Here is a 21641-nt window from a genome sequence, read left to right as displayed (position 1 = left end):
AAAAAAAAAAAAAAAAAAAAAAAAACCCCAAACCAGAAACTATCTTCTATCATTATCTGACAATGTGAACACTGTGGCATTTCCATGGAAATAATCCCAAGCAATTTGAAGGGCATGTTCTTAAAAGTTCCTGTAAGTTAAATGAGCATTTTACCTGACCTTGGGTGTGGCTAAATGATAACTTCACCTTCCTCTGCCATTTAATTCTGAGCTCCATAATGAATCCCACTGGCTTTTAACATCTAAACAACGCTATCCTCTCATTATTCCAGTGACTGCTATTAAACCTCAATATATATATTAGAGCAGAAAAGGAAGTTCTTGGTTTCCTGAGATTCTTAGATACATAAGTTCCTCTCACCAAAAGAAAAAAAAAAATCACAATGGTTTATCACCTGCACCCAGTGGGAAGTGTGCCTGCCCACATCCAGGGACCGTCAGGAAGCCTGCTATGATTTCAGCCTGACAAGAGCCTCCCCAGGTTCAACAGGCAGGCACTGCTGGGGCTACTCACTTGCTCACGAGTCCAGTGGATGCTGGAGCCTGGTCTGGATCCAGAAAGTCCTAAGTGAGCAGTGCTGGTGACAGTGGATACAAATCAGATCTGCAGGAAAACAAGGACGCAAGGACACAGCCAATCAGTAAGTTGCAAAGAATTTCTCACGGGCTTTCACTGCTAACTTGGGTTTGACTGGAACAGAGCTAGGAAGTAGAAAGTGTGCTAACATTTCCAGGTGTGCACTTAAAGGCTGGCTGCACCAACAAGAAATACCAGCCTGAATCTCAGCTGTTTGTTAATGACACATAACCCACAGTGTGACAGTTTGGCAATAATAAAGACAAATCTCGTGAGAGGAGGAGACCCAGAAACCACAACCTATCCGTGAAACGTCTGGCACTGCCGAGTGCCCACTGGGCCGCAAGGACACAACACGGACTTGTCTCTTCCGCGTACCGTTGGTCAGCCCTGTGGTGTGAGGACGGACAGGCCAGGTGCAGTGAGGTAAGCCAAGCAGCCCCATGCCTGAACACAAGGTGGAGGACAGTGTGCACCAGGAAGCCAGGGATGGGCGTAGCCAGGGGCGATGATGTGGGACATGGCAGTGAGGACGGCTTCATGAACAGCAGGACCACAGATGTGACCGCAGCCAGGGACGCTAGCTATAGGCGGTCCTGGTGTTCAGGATGGAAACTGACAGTTTTCCTTCATTTTGTTCTCTTTTCCATGTTGTCCCTCCTATTTTATTCATTTGTGTAATAATGTAAGTATCATGAACATCATAAAAAATGTGTTCTACCACCTGTTCCCCTGCCTTTCCCGGGTAACTGTCACACCTGGTTTGGTTTTGTTTTGTTTTACAGCTCTGTTGAGGTGTACTTGACATATAAACTGCTATACAACTTGATCAAGTACATAACCTGATGAGTTCTGACATATGTACACAATGGAGACATCAGGACCTCATAATAATAAATACATCCATCATCCCCCCCAAAATTTCCTCATGTTCTTTTATAATCCAACCTTTTCCTGCCCTTTACCCCCATTCCCAAGCAACCATTGACCTCTGTCACTATGGTTTGCACTCTAGACTTTTATATCAATGGACTTAGTATATAAATATATATAGGTCAGGCATGGTGGCTCATGCCTGGGATCCCATCACTTTGAGAGGCTGAGGCAGACGGATCACTTGAAGCCAGGAGTTTGAGACCAGCCTGGCCAATGTGGAGAAACCTGGGTCTCTACTAAAATTACCAAGATTAGCTGGGCATGTTGGCACACACCTGTAAGCCCAGCCATTCGGGTGGCTGACGCAGGAGAATCACTAGAACCCAGGAGGTGGAGGTTGCAGTGAGCTGAGATTCACCTACTGAACTAGAGACAACCTGGGTTGTCTCTAGTTTAAAGCAATTGTGAGTACAGCTGCTACGAATATCCACGTACAGGTCTTTGTGTAGACATATGCCTTCTTCTCTCTTGATTAAACACCCTGGAGTGAAGGGCTGGATCCTATAACACATGTTTATCATTTTTAAATAGTTTAAAAAAAATTATAATTTTTTTTTGAAATGGAGTCTGGCTTTGTTGCCCAGGCTGGAGTGCAGTGGTGTGATCTAGACTCACTGCAACCTCCACCTCCTGGGTTCAAGAGAGTCTCTTGCCTCAGCCTCCTGAGTACCTGGGATTACAGACATGTGCCACCATGCCCAGCTATTTTTTGTGCTTTTAACAGAGTTGGGGTTTTGCCATGTTGGCCAGGCTGGTCTCAAACTCCTGACCTCAAGTGATCCACCCACCTCGGCCTCCCAAAGTGCTGGGATTACAGGCATGAGCCACTGCGCTCAGCCCCATTTACAAATATTTCTGTCATTATAATACAGGAGCTCTCACTGAGCATGCTTCAGAATCCCCCAGGAGGCTGTGGGCACAGACTGCTGGACCCTTCCCCAGCTTCTGATTCTGTCCCTCTGGGGTGGGGCCAGAGGATTTGCCCTTCCCAAGTGAGGTTGCAGGCAGGGAGGATTTGCCTTCCCAGGTAAGGTTGCAGGTGGGGAGAGCTCTGAGAACTACTGCAGAGGTGAGTGCTGTGGCTCTGTCCGCACTCCCCCTGCAAGACTGAGGCACCACGCGTGCTGGTGCTGACAGCTCACAAGTCCCTCCCGGACACGTCCCTCCCGGACACTGCCCTTCTACGAAGGGAGCCGCCGCCTCACTTGGGGCCAGGCCCTGCTTTGGGAGCCCACATCCCATGACTGGTTAATGCTACAGGAGTACACACAGCAGTCCACAGGCAAAATCACAGCTGAGGAAAACGAGGCTGAGGTCACATAAGGAACTGCTTGTGTGTGTGCGTGTGTATTCAACGGAAAACATGAACTGGGCAGAAACTCTGAAGTGAGAACATCCTTTGTACAGCAGAGCCAGGTCTCCTGCCACTTGTGAGTCTTCCCTGGCAGAATCCTACTGGTTTAAAAAGCAAAGTCACTGTGGTAATAAACAAAAAATTAGGCCGTCAAGCTGCTGGGGATGACTCTCCTCTCGTGGAAAATCTGAAAGATGCTAATCAAATCTCCGAGTAGGTTATCTAGTCATCTAATTAAGAGAGGCTTGGCCAGGCGCGGTGGCTCACACCTGTAATCCCAACACTTTGGGAGGCTAAGGTGGGCGATCACCTGAGGTCAGGACTTTGAGAATAGCCTGGCCAACAAGGAGATACTCCGTCTCTAGTAAAAATACAAAAATTAGCCGGGCGTAGTGGCGCATGCCTGTAATCGCAGCTACAAGGGAGGCTGAGGCAAGATAATCGCTTGAACCCAGGAGGCAGAGCCTGCAGGGAGCTGAGATCGCTTCACTGCACTCCAGCCTGGGTGACAGAACGATTCGTTCTCCCAAATTATGCTGTCTGGGAAGCCACTTGCCCTCCTGAGGCAAAGGGGCCCAAGTTCCTTGTGGAAGCTGGGCTGATTCTGTTAACTCTCATTCGCTGAGCAGTGCTAGGGTACTTGGTGCAGGAGGGAAACAGATTGTGAGCCCTCAGGGCAGAATCCAAGTGAGACAGACACGATGCTCCCTCCCTGCTGCTGCTGGTCTGCCTCTTTGCCAACAAACCTGCTTAAAATGCCAAAGCTGGTCCCAAGTTTCAGGAAAACAACTTCTGCCAGAGGGCAATGCAGAGGGCACAGATGCTATAGATGCTTCTCTGACAAACACTCCTGACCCCCTTGACAGGTTGGAAAATACACGGTTGAGAAAGGGTGAGATGATTTCAACTTGAGAAGTTAAACTAGAAAAAGATGCAAGGTGTCCGGATTTCTAGCTCAAGTCCACACACTGCTTCTCTGCGGTGACTGCAGTGTGGCTGTGTTCTTACCTGCCTCGAGGTGCTCCACACCACCAGCCAGCGCCTGCCACACACAAAAGGGGGCGTGGATCTGCCTAACAAGGTGTTTCAGTGCTACTTACTTACAGAAAGGCTAATCCCAGATGGGCCGCGCTGCTCCAGTTTCCCCTAGTGCCAGAACAGGGAACTACTGCCACATCCTGGTACACCATTTGGTGCACAGAACCTCCCCATGGCTGCAGAGGGACCTCAGCAAGGAGCAGCCCCAGAGCAGGTGCTACAGGAAGCCTTAGAGTTGTCCAGTTCTCAGATCAGTAGAACTGGATAGTAAAAATAAAAAACCCACATGTATTACATCACAGGTGCGTGAAAATCTACTGAGTAAGCATGTCCTGAGAGACAAGGAAAGGAGAGATGGTAGCAGAGTTTGACCCGGATTTGAGGGATTGCAGATTGCATGGTGATGAGTGAACATATCATCCCACTGCCAGGCAAAGGTCTCTGGGACAAAGATGACCAGGGAGAATGCTGAAGAATGTCCACATCACTGTCTATGGTGTTCAACTTGGCCTTCCCAAGGTGCCCTGTGCTTCCTGGAGGAAAAATGCTTTCCTGAGGGGATCAGGGGGATGGAGGTAGAGTGAAAGAAAGGAAGAGCTGTCCTAAACCAACCCCAGGGGTTTTTTGGGTTGTCCTTAACCAGCTATAAGCAATGTCTTCTCAGAGATGATGCTGGTCTTTTTGGATAATAAGCATCGAGCACTAAGTACTAAACAAAATACAGAATTTGTATAGTTCCAGCAGGCCTCTAATCTCAATAATGCATATGCTAATGTTAATAACTGATTGCTCCCTGCACTGCAGAGCTCCTGGGATGCAGGCACCAGCCTGTGGCCTTGTAATTGGTCAGCACTGGCATCTTTACCTGCCATTCAGAATTGCTACCCAGGGTCACAACCTAATCAGAGCATCCATCCTAGTGCCATGGAGGTTACTTTTCTTTAAAAAAAAAAAAAAAAAAATGACAACCACCAGTATCAGCAGTTACTTTTCTTTTCTTCTCATGTTCAACAGCAGAAAATGGCCACAACGATGTTTCAGGTGACTGTAAAATGCTCCGACTAAAATACTTTGTTTTAGGAATTTCAGAGGGTCAGAGTACATATTGGAGAGGCCTACACTGTTACCTTTTTATATTCAAAAAGGTCACATAATCACATTTTCTCCTTCTAATCAAGTAAACGTCTATCTAGTTCTTTTTGCTTTGAGGCAGAGTCTCTCTCTGTTGCCCAGGCTAGAGTACAGTGGCACAATTTTTGGTCACTATAGCCTCGATATTCCAGTCTCCAGAGAGCCTACGATTACAGAGGTGAGCCACCATGGCCCGAACTTCTGATTCGGTAATGAAAATGATAATCCTAGCACTTTAGATCACTTTAGCTCAGAAGGTGGAGACCAGCCTGGGCAATATGGTGAAAACCCACTTCTACCAAAAAAAAAAAAAAATCCCAGCTGGGCCAACATGGTGAAATCCCGTCTCTACTAAAAATATAAAAATTAGCCTGGCATAGTGGTGTGCACCTGGAATTCCAGCTACCCAGGAGGCTGAGGCACGAGAATCACTTGAACCCAGGAGGTGGAGGCTGCAGTGAGCCAAGATCATGTCAGGCAACAGAAGGAGACTCTGTCTCAAAAAAGAAAAAAAAAAAAAAAAAAAAAAAGATTTCAGCCAGGCACAGTGGCTGACACCTGTAATCACAGCATTTTGGGAGGCTGAGGCAGGAGGATTCCTTAAGCTCAAGAATTTAAGACCAGCCTGGGCAACATAATGAGACACTGTCTCTACAAAAAAAATTTTTTTAATTAGCTGGGCATGGTGGCACGTGCCTGTAATCCCAACTACTCAGGAGGCTGAGGTAAGAGGATCACTTGAGTCCGGGAAGTCGAGGCTACAGTGAGCCATGATTGCACCACTGCACTCCAGCCAGAGTGACCCTGTCTCATACATACATACTAAAGTAAAATGAAGTAAAAGATGTTCACAAATTGTTCTGTCACCTGGAAAGTTTTAACAATTGCAGTAAAACATCTTAAATCTTCTACTTACTTTGGCGAAGGGGTCGTTTTTGCTTTTCTCACTGTATTAATTAACTGATAAGTTAGTGTTCTGAGATGGGGATAATCCACACAAGATACATAAAGCTGAAGACTGAGAGTCACACTCTGGTTCAGCCACAGGTATTCCCCCACTGTGACATGTAGCCATAGAGCAACTACCTATGTGGCTGTGATCAGGCCAGCCATCTTGACATCTGCAGATGGACTGGCAGCCTGTTCACACTACATTTGCTGAGGCTAACAGAAGCTGATCGTTTTTTTTGTTTGTTTTTGAGACTGAGTCTTGCTCTGTCACCTAGGCTGGAGTGCAGTGGTGCAATCTCAGCTAACTGCAACCTCCGCCACCCAGGTTCAAGCGATTCTCCCACCTCGGCCTCCAAAGTAGCTGGTACTACACACGCACTACCATGCCTGGCTAATTTTTGTATTTTTAGCAGAGACGGGGGTCCGGGGGGGTTTTGTCATGTTGGCCAGGCCGGTCTCGAACTCCTGACTTCAGGTGATCTGCCTGCTTTGGCCTCCCAAAGTGCTGGGATTACAGGTGTGAGGCATCACACCCAGCCCAATCACTGTAAGATACTAGCCAGCTGCTGGGTAGAGAATATGCCACAGCCCAAGAAGGAAAGGGGCAGTCCACTAGATAAGCAGGAAAAACATGCCGGCATTGTGACACAGATGCAAAGATTTGAAGAAGTTTAGCTCCATGTGATAAAATCAGATTCTCCATGTTGGCAACAGGAAGAGTAGAGATATCGAGAAGAGACCATCAGTAACTGTAAAAGGTGGAAGGTCTGCATTTATTTCGGTACCATAGGGTAATCTGTTCACATCTGAATTGGATTCTTGAATTTGGTCCTCAACCACCTTGGTGCTTAAATTACCTACCACTCATTCACTCAACAGTCTTTCACTGAGTTCACACTACGTAGTCAACACCCTGCTGAGTGCTGCTGCAGACTGCTGCAGAATGTATTCCCCAGAGATGGCCACAGCATCTCCCATGACACTCCTACAGTGTAACCTTGTTTTTTTTGTTTTGTTTTTAAACAGGGTCTTGCTCTGGAGCACAGTGACATGATTTTGGCTCACTGCCACGCCACCTCCCAGGTTCAAGTGATCCTCCCACCTCAGCCTCCTTCCACCTCAGGAAGAAGCTCAAGCAGTCCTTCCACCTCAGCCTCCCCATGTAGCTGGAACCACAGGTGTGCGCCACCATGCCCAGCTAATTTTTCTATTTTTTATAGAAACAGGGTTTCCCCATGTTGCCCATGCTTGTCTCAAACTCCTGGGCTCAAGCAGTCTACCCACCTCAGCCTCCCAAAGTGCTAGAATTACAGGCATGAACCACTGTGGCCAACCCTTACAGTGTAATCTTGACACCCCTCCCATCCAACAGTGGGACTGATGTCCCTCATTTAAATCCTGAGAAACCTTTGTGATGGCCTCAACCCAAAAAATACAGAAAAGCCTGGGCATGGGGCTCATGCCTGTAATTCCAGCACCTTGGGAGGCTGAGGCAGGAGGACTGCTTGAGCTCAGGAGTTCAAAGTTGTAGTGGGCTATGATGGCGCCACTGCACTCTGCCTGAGAGACAGAATGACACTGTCTTTAAAACAACGAACAAATACAGGAGAAATGATGCTTCTGAGGCCAGGGAATAAACATGTTGCATGCTGCTACCTTGTTCTCTTAGCACGTGCCCTTGGAACCCAGCTGCCATGCTGTGAAGAAGCCGGAACTAGCCCAAAGAGCTACCACATGGAAAGGCCATAGATGGGTGTTTTTTTTTTGTTTTGTTTTGTTTTGTTTTTTTGAGACGGAGTTTCACTCATGTTACCCAGGCTGGAGTGCAATGGCGCGATCTCGGCTCACCGCAACCTCCGCCTCCTGGGTTCAGGCAATTCTCCTGCCTCAGCCTCCTGAGTAGCTGGGATTACAGGCACGCACCACCATGCCCAGCTAATTTTTTTGTATTTTTGGTAGAGACGGGGTTTCACCATGTTGACCAGGATGGTCTCGATCTCTTGACCTCGTGATCCACCCGCCTTGGCCTCCCAAAGTGCTGGGATTACAGGCTTGAGCCACCGCGCCCGGCCCATAGATGGGTGCTTAACATCCCAACTGAGGTCCCAGCTGACACCAAGCTCAACCACTAGATATGTGAGTAGAGACACTTTATTATGATTACAGCTCCCAGCCATCAAGTCACCCCCCAGGCTTTGAGACTCCCAGCTGAGGCCTCAGACATTGTGAAGTAAAAGCAAGTTGGCCCTAGTAGTGAGGTCCAAATTCCTGACCTACAAAAATCTGTGAGTATAATACAAATAGTTACTTTAGGTCCGGGTCAGTGGCCCCCGTAATTCCAGCACTTTAGGAGGCCGAAGCAGGAGGACTCCTTGAGCCCCGGAGTTCAAGACCAAATGAAGCAGCGTGACAAGACACTCACTCTACAAAAAAATTAGCTGGGTGTGATGATGTGCACCTGTGGTCCCAGCTACATGGGAGGCTCAGGTGGAAGGACTGCTTAAGCCCAGAGGTTGAAGCTACAGGTTGATTGCACCACTCCACTCCAGCCTGGGCAACAGAGAAATCCCTGTCTTAAAAAAAAAAAAAACAGGGACAGGCTGGGCGTGGTGGCTCACACCTGGAATCCCAGCACTTTGGGAGGCCACGGCAGGCGGCTCACCTGAGGTTGGCAGTTTGAGACCAGCCTGACGAACATGGAAAAACCCTATCTCTAGTAAAATACAAAATTAGCCGGGCGTGGTGGCGGGCACCTGTAATCTCAGCTACTTGGGAGGCTAAGGCAGGAGAATCGCATGAACCCAGGAGGTGGAGGTTGCAGTGAGCCATGATTTCGCCACTGCACTCCAGCCCAGGCAATAAGAGTGAAACTCCGTCTGGGGGAAAAAAAAAAAAAGGACTTGCAAACAAGTTCTGTTTGACAAAACAAAAGTTATTTTATACCAAGTTTTGGAGCTGTATTATGCAGCAATAGTAACTACAGCAGGGATATATGGGCAACATAAGGCATAACCCTATGCTCGGATTTTATCATCTAACAGAAATGACACAAGACACATATATAAAAACAGAAAGAGACGGACTACCATTGAAAGAATGAAACAACTGGTGAAACTGGGTGCTGCAGCAATGCAAACAGCAAAGTAAAAACAGCCAACAGTGCTGAACACCTGAGCTGTTTCTTGGAGAGTTTTTTAGAGATTGCATACCATGCTTTTTCTCCACCCATTCTTGCCTTTCAAGAGCCTTCTTGGCCAGGCACAGTGGCTCACGCCGGTAATCCCAGCACTTTGGGAGGCCGAGGTGGGCAGATTGCCTGAGGTCAGGAGTTCATGACCAGCTTGGCCAACATGGTGAAACCCATTTTTACTCAAAAATACAAAAATTAGCCAAGCATAATGGCCGGTGCCTGTAATCCCAGCTACTGGAGGCTGAGGCAGGTGAATCGCTTGAATGCAGGAGATGGAAGCTGCACTGAGTCGTTATCGTGCCATTGCACTCCAGACTGAGTGACAAGAAACACAGTCTCAAAAAAAAAAAAGGCTTCCTTGTTTTGGAATGGAATGGAGACTTGGAATGGAGAATACAGCCTTTTTCTACAGTCCTCACTATTCAGCAAGTGTGACCCAAGCCCGAGCAGCATGGATACCACCCAGAGGCTTGAAAGAAATGCAGAATGCAGGCTCCATTCCAAGACCTACAGAATGGGCTCCAGCAGGTTAACAAGATCCCAGGTGATCTGTATACACAGTTTTTAAAAGTGCAAACTGAAGATTAAACCCATTAAAAACTAACTTAATAAAATGTGAGAATCTGCCTCATTCTGCCCCATTCGACCTGCAGCAGCACACTTAGGCACCTGTCCCACATAAGCCACGTGAGCACCACTCAGCCTCTCCCGGATCAGTATCAGTCTGCTGTCGTGGTCCCTAGAGAATCAGAGGTAAATGAAGGTGAAGAGGCTTTCCCAGACTCTACAGACTACACAGAAAATCAGTAGCCCCACTGGGACCAGAGCTGTCCTTCCATGAGTTGTCCATTTGTTGCTTAGTCATACAATCAGACCACAACAGATCCATTCATTCAAAGACTACCAAAATATTGGGGAAAAAAATAAAAACTGCAGAGAGAAAGGAATTAAGGACCAGAAGGTCAGGTTGATGTGACTGTGCTTTACAGACTGGGGAGTGATTGCTAAGAATCCTAAACTGCTGTGGTATGAGATGGTCTTCAGGTGTGAAACATCCGATAAAACTGGACCAAGAACATGCTTGCACAAGTCCGCAACTGTATTTAAACTTGTTTAGTGATAACTGGAAACCAATTTGGGCAATGGTTTATATAAATAACACTTTAAAATTTTCCAGGGGTGAGTGGTAAAAATTAAATGTGAAATCATATGTGCTTGGTTAAGTGGTAAACTTTTTTTTTTTGAGACGGAGTTTCACTCTTGTTACCCAGGCTGGAGTGCAATGGCGCGATCTCGGCTCACCGCAACCTCCGCCTCCCGGGTTCAGGCAATTCTCCTGCCCCAGCCTCCTGAGTCGCTGGGATTACAGGCACGCACCACCATGCCCAGCTAATTTTTCGTATTTTTAGTAGAGACGGGGTTTCACCATGTTGACCAGGATGGTCTCGATCTCTTGACCTCGTGATCCACCCACCTCGGCCTCCCAAAGTGCTGGGATTACAGGCTTGAGCCACCGCGCCCGGCCAAGTGGTAAACTTTTATTTACATAAGCCAGAACATCTAGAAGCAAATTGCTTAAAAAAAATCACATATCAGCAATAAAACCCAAGTAGGTATGAGTTTGCCTCAAAACTGTCAGTTACTACTGCCCTCTGAGAAGCAAGACCATGAAATTTCAGGAAATGCAGGTCTTTTCACAAATTAAGATTTCAGTCCTTACAAGTTCATTATTACTTTAAGGGAAGACAAAAAAAAAAGAAATTTATAAATTAGAATAAAGTTTGCAGGACTAAGAGCTCAGTGGTTAATAATCATCCTTTGATCATCTTCCCCTTTGATGTCTCACTGGACCATATCAAAATCCTTAAAACTCCAGCAGTGAGCTGCAACCCTCACCCTATGAGGATTTCCTTATCATATACCTGGTCCAATTCCACATCTTTTAGTGATTTTTTTTTTTTTTGAGATGGAGTTTCGCTCTTGTTACCCAGGCTGGAGTGCAATGGCGCGATCTCGGCTCACTGCAACCTCCGCCACCTGCGTTCAAGCAATTCTCCCGCCTCAGCCTCCCGAGTAGCTGGGACTACAGGCGTGTGCTACCATCCCCAGCTAATTTTTGTTTTATTTTTAGTAGAGATGGGGTTTCACCATGTTGACCAGGATGGTCTCGATCTCTTGACCTCATGATCCACCAACCTCTGCCTCCCAAAGTGCTGGGATTATAGGTGTGAGCCACCACGCCAGGCCATCTTTTAGTGATTTTATACAAATTAACTTCATTTATAAAGTATTGATAAATTAATTTCCCATTTATCTTTACGAATCAAAGGCACCTATAATTACCATGCTGAAGTTTCTGAGCAAGGTGAGGTAAACAGTTGAGTCTTTTGCTTCAGCTGGATGGAAGGAACTGATGAAGGCTGTCCCCCCTCATGCTGAGGGAGCAGTCCTACCGCATTGTGAGGGCAACTGGGTGTCCGTGCCATCCTTCAGCAAAGGGAGGAATCAAGTTTTTAGCTGAACAGGAGGGAGGTCCAAAGGCAGGGGATCCTGAAGTTATTCCCTTGGCTTTAGCTACTGAAAAAATACTGTCTTGAAATACAATATGACAGTGTAATAGTTCCCTTTAGAAGCCCATATTACTAATTATTAAAACATTTCTAGGCCGGGTGCGGTGGCTCAAGCCTGTAATCCCAGCACTTTGGGAGGCCGAGGCGGGTGGATCACGAGGTCAAGAGATCGAGACCATCCTGGTCAACATGGTGAAACCCCGTCTCTACTAAAAATACAAAAAATTAGCTGGGCATGGTGGCGCGTGCCTGTAATCCCAGCTACTCAGGAGGTTGAGGCAGGAGAATAGCCTGAACCCAGGAGGTGGAGGTTGCAGTGAGCCGAGATCGCGCCATTGCACTCCAGCCTGGGCAACAAGAGCGAAACTCCGTCTCAAAAAAAAAAAAAAAAAAAAAAAAATTTCTAGACCGGGCTGGCTGAAATGTTATGGTGGCTCATGCCTATAAACCCAGCACTTTGAAAGGCAGAGGTGGGTGGATCACCTGAGGTCAGGGGTTTGAGACCAGTTCCCAGCCAACATGGTGAAACCCCAACTCTACCAAAAATACAAAACTTAGCCAGGCATGGTGGCAGGCGCCTATGATTCCAGCTACTTGGGAGGCCAAGACAGGAGAACTGCTTGAACCTGGGGAAGGCAGAAGTTGCAGTGAGCCACAATCACACCACTTCACTCCAGCCTGGGTGAAAGAGTGAAACTCCAGCTCAAAACAAAACACATTTCTCGAGGGTCAGGTGTGGTAGCTCACACTTGTAATCCCAGCACTTTGGGAGGCCAAGGCAGAGGGATTGCTTAAGCCCAGGAGTTCAAGGATGCAGTGAGCCAGAATCATGCCACTGTACTCTAGGCTGAACCAAAGAGAGAGACCCCATCTCAAAAAAAAAAGAAAAAAAAGTTTGCCAACTGATATGGTTAGGCTGGTGTCCCCACCCAAATCTCACCTTGAACTGTAATCCCCATTTGCCAAGGGCAGGACCAGGTGGAGATAACTGAATCATGGGGATGGTTTCCCCCATGCTGTTCTCGTGATTGATTGTCAGTGAGTCTCATGAGATCTGATGGTTTTAAACGCGTCTGGCATTTCTCCTGCCTGCACTGACTGTAAGTTTCCTGAGGCCTCCCCGGCAATGCAGAACTGTTAAGTCAATTAATCTCTTTCCTTTATAAATTACCCAGTCTCAGGCAGTTCTTCATAGAAGTGTGAGAACGGACTAATACATTGATACTTAGTTGAAATTAGTAAGTCATAAAACCACCACAGTATAGGAGACGAATTTTTCAAAGTTTGGTCCCAAGGAGTCCCACATGAGAATCACCTGGGCTGCCTGTTACAATGCAGACTCCTAGACTCCACCCCAGACCTAATTAATCAGAATTTCTGGAAGTGAAGACCTAAACATTTATATTTCTAGTAAGTACATTTTTAGAAGGAATCTAAAAATATTAAGACTAATCTGATATTGTGGAAAGATAGGTATTATCTCCTATACTTTCTAGGATAATAAACGGAATAAGAAACTCCATAAGTGCAATTTTTGGAAAAAAAATGATTATTTTCAAATAATAGTCATTTGGATTTAAGATACAATCCAGTTCAATGCATTCGTAAGCCAGGGAGAGGGGATTCCCTAGGAACCTTTTAAATAAAATTTTAAAAAATAAAAAATAAAGATACAATCTAGTACACAAAACAAGTTCCACTTCATTTCCATTTGGGATCATCTTTGGCTGAAAGTTTACATCAAATTATTGAAGCTCTGTAAAACACTAAATACTTCTCCAATTTTTGTTAACAAGAAATATGTGATAAAAAGGAAAAAAAAGAAACGTGAAATGATCCAAGAGTTCTGTCCCCTAAACATAGACTATATGTGACAGGACCAAATAAAGGCCAGCAAAGATTTCTTTCTTTTTTGAGACAGGGTCTTGCTCTGTCACCCAGACTGGAGTGCAGTGGCGCAATCTAGGCTCACTGCAGCCTCAGCCTCTGGGACTCACGTGATCCTCCCACCTCTGCCTCCTGAGTAGCTGGGACTACAAGGGTGCACCACCATGGCTGGCTTTTTTGTATTTTTTGTAGAGACAGGGTTTCAGCATGTTGCCCAGGCTGGTCTTGAATTTCTGGACTCAGGCAATACTCTGACTGGCTTCGGCCTCCCAAAGTACTGGGATTGCAGGTGTGAACTAGCCATGCCTAGTCTTGTTTTGTTTTGTTTTGTTTTTTTGAGCAAGGGTCCCAGAGCACAGTGGTGCAGTAATGGCTTACTGCAGCCTCGACCTCCCAAGCTTAAGCAATCCTCCCACCTCAGCTTCCCAAATAGCTGAAACCATAGGCATGAGCCACCACGCCCAGTTGATTTTTGTGTTCTTTGTAGAATCGGGGTTTTGCCATGTTGCCCCCAGGCTGGACTGAAACTCCTGGGCTCAGGCCATCCACCTCCCTGGGCCTCCCAAAGTGCCGGGATTACAGGCATGGGCCACCACTCTTGGCTTCTACGTCCTTTTGACATTCATCAAAAATGCAGTTTGAAGGCTGGGTACAGTGGCTAATGCCTGTAATCCCAGCACTTTGGGAGGTCAAGGCAGGTGGATCACCTGAGGTCAGTTCAAGACTAGCCTGGCCAACATGAAACCCCGTCTCTACTAAAAATACAAAAATTAGCTGGGTGTGGTGGCACATGCCTGTAATCCCAGTTACTCCGGAGGCTGAGGTAAGAGAATCATTTGAGCCTGGAAGACGGAGACTGCAGTGAGCTGAGATCGCACCACTGCACTCCAGCTTGAGGGGACAGACTCTGGAAAAAAAATACAGTTTGATGTAAAATTGGTATTTAAATAGAGCTGGAAGGAAATGCACTAAATTCATGGGAATGGTTGTCTCAATGGGAAAGAAAAAGAAAGGGCCCAAGGAAGTTTTGACTTGACAATGCTTAATATTTTGAGCATTATAAAAGACAAAGCATGACAAAGGATTTTTGAATGGTGAGTCATGATGTTGGTTAATTTGCTTTCAATAATTTTTTTTTTTGAAACAGAGTCTTACTCTGTTGCCCAGGCTGGTGTGCAGTAGCGCAATCTCTGCTTACTGCAACCTCCACATCCTGGGTTCAAGCAATTCTCCTGCCTCAGCCTCCTGAGTATCTGGGATTACAGGTGCATGCCACCACACTCAGCTTTTTTTTTTTTTTTTTTGAGATGGAGTTTTGCTCATTACCCAGGCTGGAGTGCAATGGCGCGATCTCGGCTCACCGCAACCTCCGCCTCCTGGGTTCAGGCAATTCTCCTACCTCAGCCTCCTAAGTAGCTGGGATTACAGGCGTGACCCGCCGCACCCAGCCTGACAAAATATTTCATTATAAATCTTCAAATTAAATGTAATTTGTATGCTGACAGTACTCTTCCAGATTTTATTTTTACCAGGGCCTTAAAACTTCAAGCAAGTTCAACTCCTGGTCACTCTCCCAGGCAGGGAAGGCTGGTGCTTCGAAGGTGCTCTCTGTCACACAATGTTGACTAGTCAACAGAAGTAGCATGCTCTAGTTAAGGAGTTTTCTCATATGTACTCACACACTCAAAGACATAAGGAGTCAAAAAAAAAAAAAAAAAAAAAACAAAAAAAAAAAACTCGCCCTAGGCCACTGATGCTGACACTGTTGTGAGAGAAAGGCAGAAGTCAACCCACCAGCTGCATATGAACTTCAAAAGAACCTTCTTGTCCACTGAGGTTTCAAGATGGCACAGAGCATGAGAAGTTTACCCAATTGGACCTCTGGTTGCTCTCAGTCAGTGTAAGAACAGAATGGGATGTGCCCAGGTGAGCTGGGTGGGCTGCACGTGAGAAGGCATATACTGTGGCCGCGGCCCTTGGCCTCCTCGCCCAGACTGAGGCTGCCCCTGCCCTGCAACAGGTGGGAAATGGAGCTCCTCTGTGAGAGCTGCCTGCTGGAAGGCCGACAGCACGACAAAGAACATAGCCGGGCTCCGCCCCCGTCACTCAGATCAAGAGGTTCCCAGACTAACGACTTCTTACTCCTCCTCCTTTGGGTGTCTTTTCTTGAAAACTTCTAATTTATCCGCATGTGGTTTCTATAATTAAGATTATTTTAGAGAATCTGAAAAAAAAATCTTTACTATAATGAGCAAAAAGTCTTTGTGACTTATGTAAATAAAGACTGAAAATAGAGTGATTTAGCTATTTCCCAAGATACTTTACAGAAGAAATAAAAAGGATCTGCAAATCTCAGTCTTTGTGCTAGTGTTCTTCCATCACCCCTCCAGCTAAAAAGGATTCCCCTTTCGTAAACCTACAGAATTGCAGAACATTCTGCTCTAAGGGCAGAAACACAGTACATAATACTAGGCACACAGTAAGTACTCAACAAACACAAGAATTTAACAGCTGTCCTCAGGTGAACCGCCTACCTCTCCCCACACCCTCCCTCCTGCTCCTTCTCTTTCTCACATTCTCTCTCTCTCTTCTCTCTCTCTCTCTCTCTCTCTCTCACACACACACACACACACACACACACACACACACACACGGACTTTAAATCCAGCTGGCAAAACTAAACCCAGGAAATCAAACTGAACCTGGCAACTGTCTGTTCAGAAAGCAGGAATTCACACTGGATGTGGCACATGCTGCAGGCTCCCAGCTTCTTAGGAGGCTGAGGTGGGAGGATCCCTTGAGCCCAGGAATTCAAGGCCAGCCTGAGCCACACTGCTAGACCCCATCTCTTAAAAAGAAAACAAACAAACAAAAACAACAAAAACCCAGCTTTAAGCTACTTCCACTTTCTCACCCAAAGGAAAATTTGGAGAAAAATACATTTAAAAGACTTAAGAGAGCCATTGATTCCTACAGCACAGAGTCCGTGGTTACTTTGGAATTACCAAGAAGTATGAGTTAGGGTCTATGCGTAGTACCTCTTAAGGATAACGAGCAGGTCCACAAGTGTGTGAGTCTCATCCTCAGAGGGTGCTTTAGCAAGGATAGGCCTGGGTTCCTGCACAATACACTGTCCTACACATTTAGGGCTGGGCACAATGAAAGCATTCACCAGAGGTAGGATTCATTCAAGAGCCTTAAAAGAAGACTTCTAGGTACTAGACACTTATTTTTAGCATTTCATTTTGCGTATTTAAAATTTCCCAAAACTACTCATCTGTTCCCAAAAAAACAAAACAAACAAAAAGATTGACAAAAGGATTCTATTAGATATCTGTCAACCAAACACAGTGAGAAAACCATTTCCGGTGTTTGGGTGGTGAGTCCAAAACACCCAACTAAATAGAAATACACTACTACATGACAGGCTAGGGCTCAGACTACCCAGGGGACCTTTATTCATTCATTCAGGAAATATTCGAGCATAATTGTGGTTAAACAGTAAATACAGAGAATTACAAACTCAAAGCTGACACCACTGAAGGAATGTAAATTGGTACAACCACTTTGGAAACCAGGTATCAACTAGTAAAGCTGAAGACATGCACACCTGACTCAGGGCTGTTCATAATTGCCTCGGACCAGAAACAACCCAGATGTCCATCAACAGTGGACAGGTCATTTGTGGTATGTTCATAAGACAAAAGTGTACTAACTGGGCTGTGTGTGGTGGCTCACACCTGTAATCCCAGCACTTTGGGAGGCCCAGGCAGGCGGATCCCTTGAGCCCAGGAGTTGGAGAGCAGCCTGGACAATACAGTGTACAATAGAGACCCTGTCTCTAAAAAATTAAAAAACAAAAACAACTACAGTCATAGGCAACAATATGGATAAATCTTTAAAAATAGCATGTTGCAGGAATTTAAATAAAAAATTATATATATGCGTGTGTGTACACACACACACACACACACACACACAGGCTCACACAATGCTGAACAGAAAGAAGGATTCACAAGAATATGTTGATTTCGTTTGCGTAGAAGTTAAAAACAAGGAAAATAAAACTCTGCCTTTTAGAGATTTATATTTAGGAGATAAAAACTATAGAAAAGAAGGAAGTGATTTCCATAAAAGTCAGGGTAGTTTCTGGCTAGATGACCTCTGGGGGAGGGGAGAGTGTGGAGTCAGATTCTTGACCTGCAAGGCAGTTACACTTACGTTTTCTTTAAAATAATCCATCAAATTATCCACTTGTCTTAGACACTTTTTTTTTGCACGTTACAATTCACAAATAAATCCAATGTTGATTTCCGGGAATTCAGAACCATGACAACAATTCTGGCCAATCCTCTCTGAATGTCATTATTTGCCAGTCAGCTTCATAAGGTCAGAGACCGACCTTACTTGCCTTCCTCCCCTGTATGCAGGCACAGCACCTTTAGCATGGTAAAAGTCCTCAGTGAATGTATAATATATAAATCCACAGACTCGTGACATGAATGTTGTTTTAACCCATCCATTTCCTGAAATTACTGATTTGAACGGTGCCCACATTAACACTTTCCTTTCCTTTGTCTTCACCTAGATGAAGTAAAGCTTTCATAAATAATAAAGCCACCTTAAATGTTAGCTCTGTAAGTTTATACCCAGGCCTTGGTTGCTTTAGCAACTCTCCCTGCTTTCCACTCCCTTTGATGTTTCTTTGTAAGCAAAGACAAAACAATACGCTAGTAGCCCTAGATGTTTTTTTAATAGGAAAGTTTTCCTCTGCACCTAAGGGTAAAACCTAGGATCATAATGATTCTACTACTTTAAAGTTGTTTAAGAAAGGGTCATTTGTCCCTTGCCCTGAGAACTACCACCACGCTATCAGGATTATTAAAACTTTACAAACAGTTGTACTTAAATACGTTACTTGTTCTTGACAGAAGCCAAATCTTTATGAACAGGACAAGCCAACTTCAAAATAGTTTCTGTTCAAAAACCACTGTGTGCAAACAGACATTTATAAAAATGTTTAGAAAAGTCTAAAAAGATACACACAAACTGATAAAGACGCACTCCGCAGTTACTTTTGAGAAGGAAGTTCAAAAGAAAGCTTTAACCTTATTAGTAAATTTTAAATGTCACAGAAAACGGTTAATGTATTCCTTGTGATTTTGGGAAAAGCATTTTTAATCCATTTGCCTTAAAATCCCAAGTGCAAACGAACCCAACAAACCTAGCCCTCCCTAAAGCTCACCTTTTAAAGACGTTCAAGTCTTAGAGGATGTCCTGGACTTACATACTTGGCTAGTTTTCTAATGAAACGAATATACATTTATGCCATTCTATTGAATATTACAGAATTCATACCTGCCGTCAACCAATATGAAAGCTTTCAGATGAGAACTCAGGACAGACACGTTCAACACTGACATGAAAACGACTTGGAATGAAGGAAACTGTCTCCAGTTTTATGGGGGAAAGCCAAAAATACCAAGCAAATACCTCTCCTCCCCCAAGCGTCAGAAGATGAGTCAGAGCTGGAGGCAGGAATAGGGCCCCTGTGTCAAGCCGCCTGTGCAGGGCTCCTTCCTACCTCCTCGTGGCAACCCTGGTCCCTCCCCCAGGTCAGAGTCTCTGCCCTGGCCCGTCCCTGATGTGAAGTGTCCCTGGTGTGAATTCTCAGGCGTCTCTGGCGAAGAGGAGGCGTTCACTGTGGGGGTGCCTCCTTCCCGGTGTTTCTCAAGGGACACATGACTGGGGGCCTTTATGAGGCCACAACAATCACCAAATTGCAGCTCCAGGGAGTGGAGCTTCCAGACACACGCACAACAACTTTGCAAAGAATACAGCACCTTTGTTGCCCTGGTTTAGAGAGCAGGAAGGAAATGAGAGAAACTGACTTGCCCAGTGCGACTTAACTGTGGCGGAGCTGAGTCCTGGGCATGCAGCTGCCGGCTGCCCTCGGCCTTTCTGACTCAAGTGATCTGTAGAATGTCAGAGAGGACGGTCCAACATTCCATTCTACTTCTAAGTGGCCTTAGGGACTAGGAATTCCAGGAGACTCTGGGTTAAATCTCTTGGTCCCTATTCCTTTAAGGTTACCAATGAACCCGGAGTTTGCTCTTCGCCTCCGTTTTTACATCTGTAAAATGGGATGGTAATACTCTCCACCCTCCTCTCTTATAAAATCATAATGAACAGCTAACGAGTTAACACACGTTAAATGCCTGGAGGTCCTGCTGGATACAAGTACAAGGTGGTTTAAAAAAAAAAAAAAAAAAATCCCTGCACAGTAAAACTACATTTGTAAGTCGCTCCTCGTTTCCCAGCCTCTGGGATGCCCAGTTACCATAACACTGGCTGGTACCACTGGCAACATCCGCCTAAATATAGTTATACAATCCACTTAAGGCGGCCACAGCACGCACCTCCTCTCTACCAACAACTCAACTTCGCTTCGGAGCAAGGGTACTTAGAAATAAAAAGACAGATGTTAGCATCGCGCACACCCATCTACCACCGCAGAGGAAGACTCAAGTTGGATACTTGGCATCGCTGAAAGTCAAGTTGCTTCTGTCCATGCACCAGAAACCTCTCAGAGAAGGAAAAAATCCGCGGCGCGCTCCAGAGCGAGTGATGCCGGCGGGGCAAGGCGGCCTCCGCTGGGTCGGGAGGCGGCGGAGAGGCGCGGCGGAAGATGCTGGATCCGGGCGCACAGGGCCGGGGTCGCCGGGGCGGCGCAGCTGGGGAGCGGCAAGGGGCGCGCGCCCAAGGCCGGCGGGGGGCGCTGCGGCTCCCCGGCCTCTACTCCCCCCGCCGCCCCGAGGCAGCGAGGACAGCCCGGGAGCAGGTGGGGGCGCCGGCACAAAGTTTCCAGAGGCGGGGTCGCGCGGGTCTCCGGGTCCCTCCTGCGGCCTCCAGCCCTCCCGTGCCCACCCTCAACGCCCTCCCCACAATCCCCATCCCCAGGCCTGCAGGTCCCCTACCGGTGCGGCGCGAGTCGCGGCTGGGGCTCCGTCCTCCTGCGCGTCCGCCGGCTTCTGCGGGATAGGCGCCGCGCGCGCCGCCTCCTCGTCCCTCCGCCCGCGCCCGGGGCGGGCCGCGCGCACGCTCCCTGCGCCCCGCCAACCTCTCCCCGGGTGGGGGGGACGCGGCGCGGGGCGGGGGGGAAGAGCGGGACGGCGGGCAACGCGCGTGCGCGCTGGGCTTCTGCGCCGTGCGGGGTGGCCCGGGTGCGCCCCGAGCTCCGAAGCAACCGCCACGCTCAGGGCGCCCCTCAGTGCGGGTCCCCTGGTCTCATCCCCTGCCTCACACACGGCCGGCCACTCGCTCCCCTCGTCAGAATCTGCCTAGGAGCCGGGCTCGACGCGAGCTGCGGGGGCGCTCTGCTGCGGTGCTTTCAGGATTGGCCAGGATTAAAGGCGAGAAAGCAAACTCGAGACAGGTGTGAAGCCGCCGCGAGCAGCTCGTCGCGACCTCGACCCCGCCCCACGCCCTCCCCAGCCCGGAGAGCCCGGGTGTTGGGACCCAAGAGCGAAGGGAAAATCAGTGGCGCAGCAGCTGCTGGCTGACCCTTGCTGGAACAGTTACGGGCAGCCGTGCAGCCCGAGACCCGGGGGAGGTGAACATGCATCCTCCTTGCGCAGCTCCGCCTGCTTCCGCCACGCCGTGGGGCCGTCCGAGTCTTGCAGCCCACACCCACCGGCAGAGCCCCCGAAGCAGGGCTGGGGGGTCTCCAGAGCGCAGGCGGGACGCAGGCATTCGCTGAGGGTTTATTTGCTGTGTAACTCCGAGGGTCTTTTAAAATTCAGGTCTGCCCATCGGTAGCCTTAGTCGGTGCAAAACGGACCTTTTCCAGCACAGCCCCGCTTCCCCTCCGCCTCTGGCAGGTGAGGGGAGACACGCGGGAGGCAAAGCGAATTCCTCAGAGCTCTGCCGTGAGTCAAGGCACCTAAGAGTCCTGACTCCATGCCCAGTCCTTGACTCACGACCCCTGCTCCTCGCCGTTGCAAGTCG

At 47.3% G+C, this 21641-nt stretch overlaps 1 protein-coding gene across 2 annotated transcripts in view; it reads right to left on the bottom strand.

Annotated features, from left to right (window-relative positions):
* DUSP14 (dual specificity phosphatase 14) overlaps positions 1–20755 on the bottom strand; it is a 23140-nt gene extending 2385 nt beyond the window's left edge. The window contains exons 1-2 of one of the 2 annotated variants that reach the window (XM_017539884.2): positions 20612–20755; positions 515–604 (exon numbers count right to left, since the gene is read on the bottom strand). The gene's annotated coding sequence lies outside the window, so the exon portion shown is untranslated. Of the gene's footprint in view, positions 1–514; positions 605–18992; positions 19152–20611 lie in introns of those variants that run through there. The other variant, XM_017539883.2, reaches the window with a different exon arrangement.
* Between the last annotated feature and the right edge of the window lie 886 nt (positions 20756–21641).

This window comes from Cebus imitator, unplaced genomic scaffold (genome assembly GCF_001604975.1).
Source record: "Cebus imitator isolate Cc_AM_T3 unplaced genomic scaffold, Cebus_imitator-1.0 Scaffold121, whole genome shotgun sequence".
NCBI lineage: Eukaryota > Metazoa > Chordata > Mammalia > Primates > Cebidae > Cebus > Cebus imitator.
Note: the sequence above shows the minus strand (reverse complement) of the source record. Positions and strands in the feature narration are given on the sequence as shown.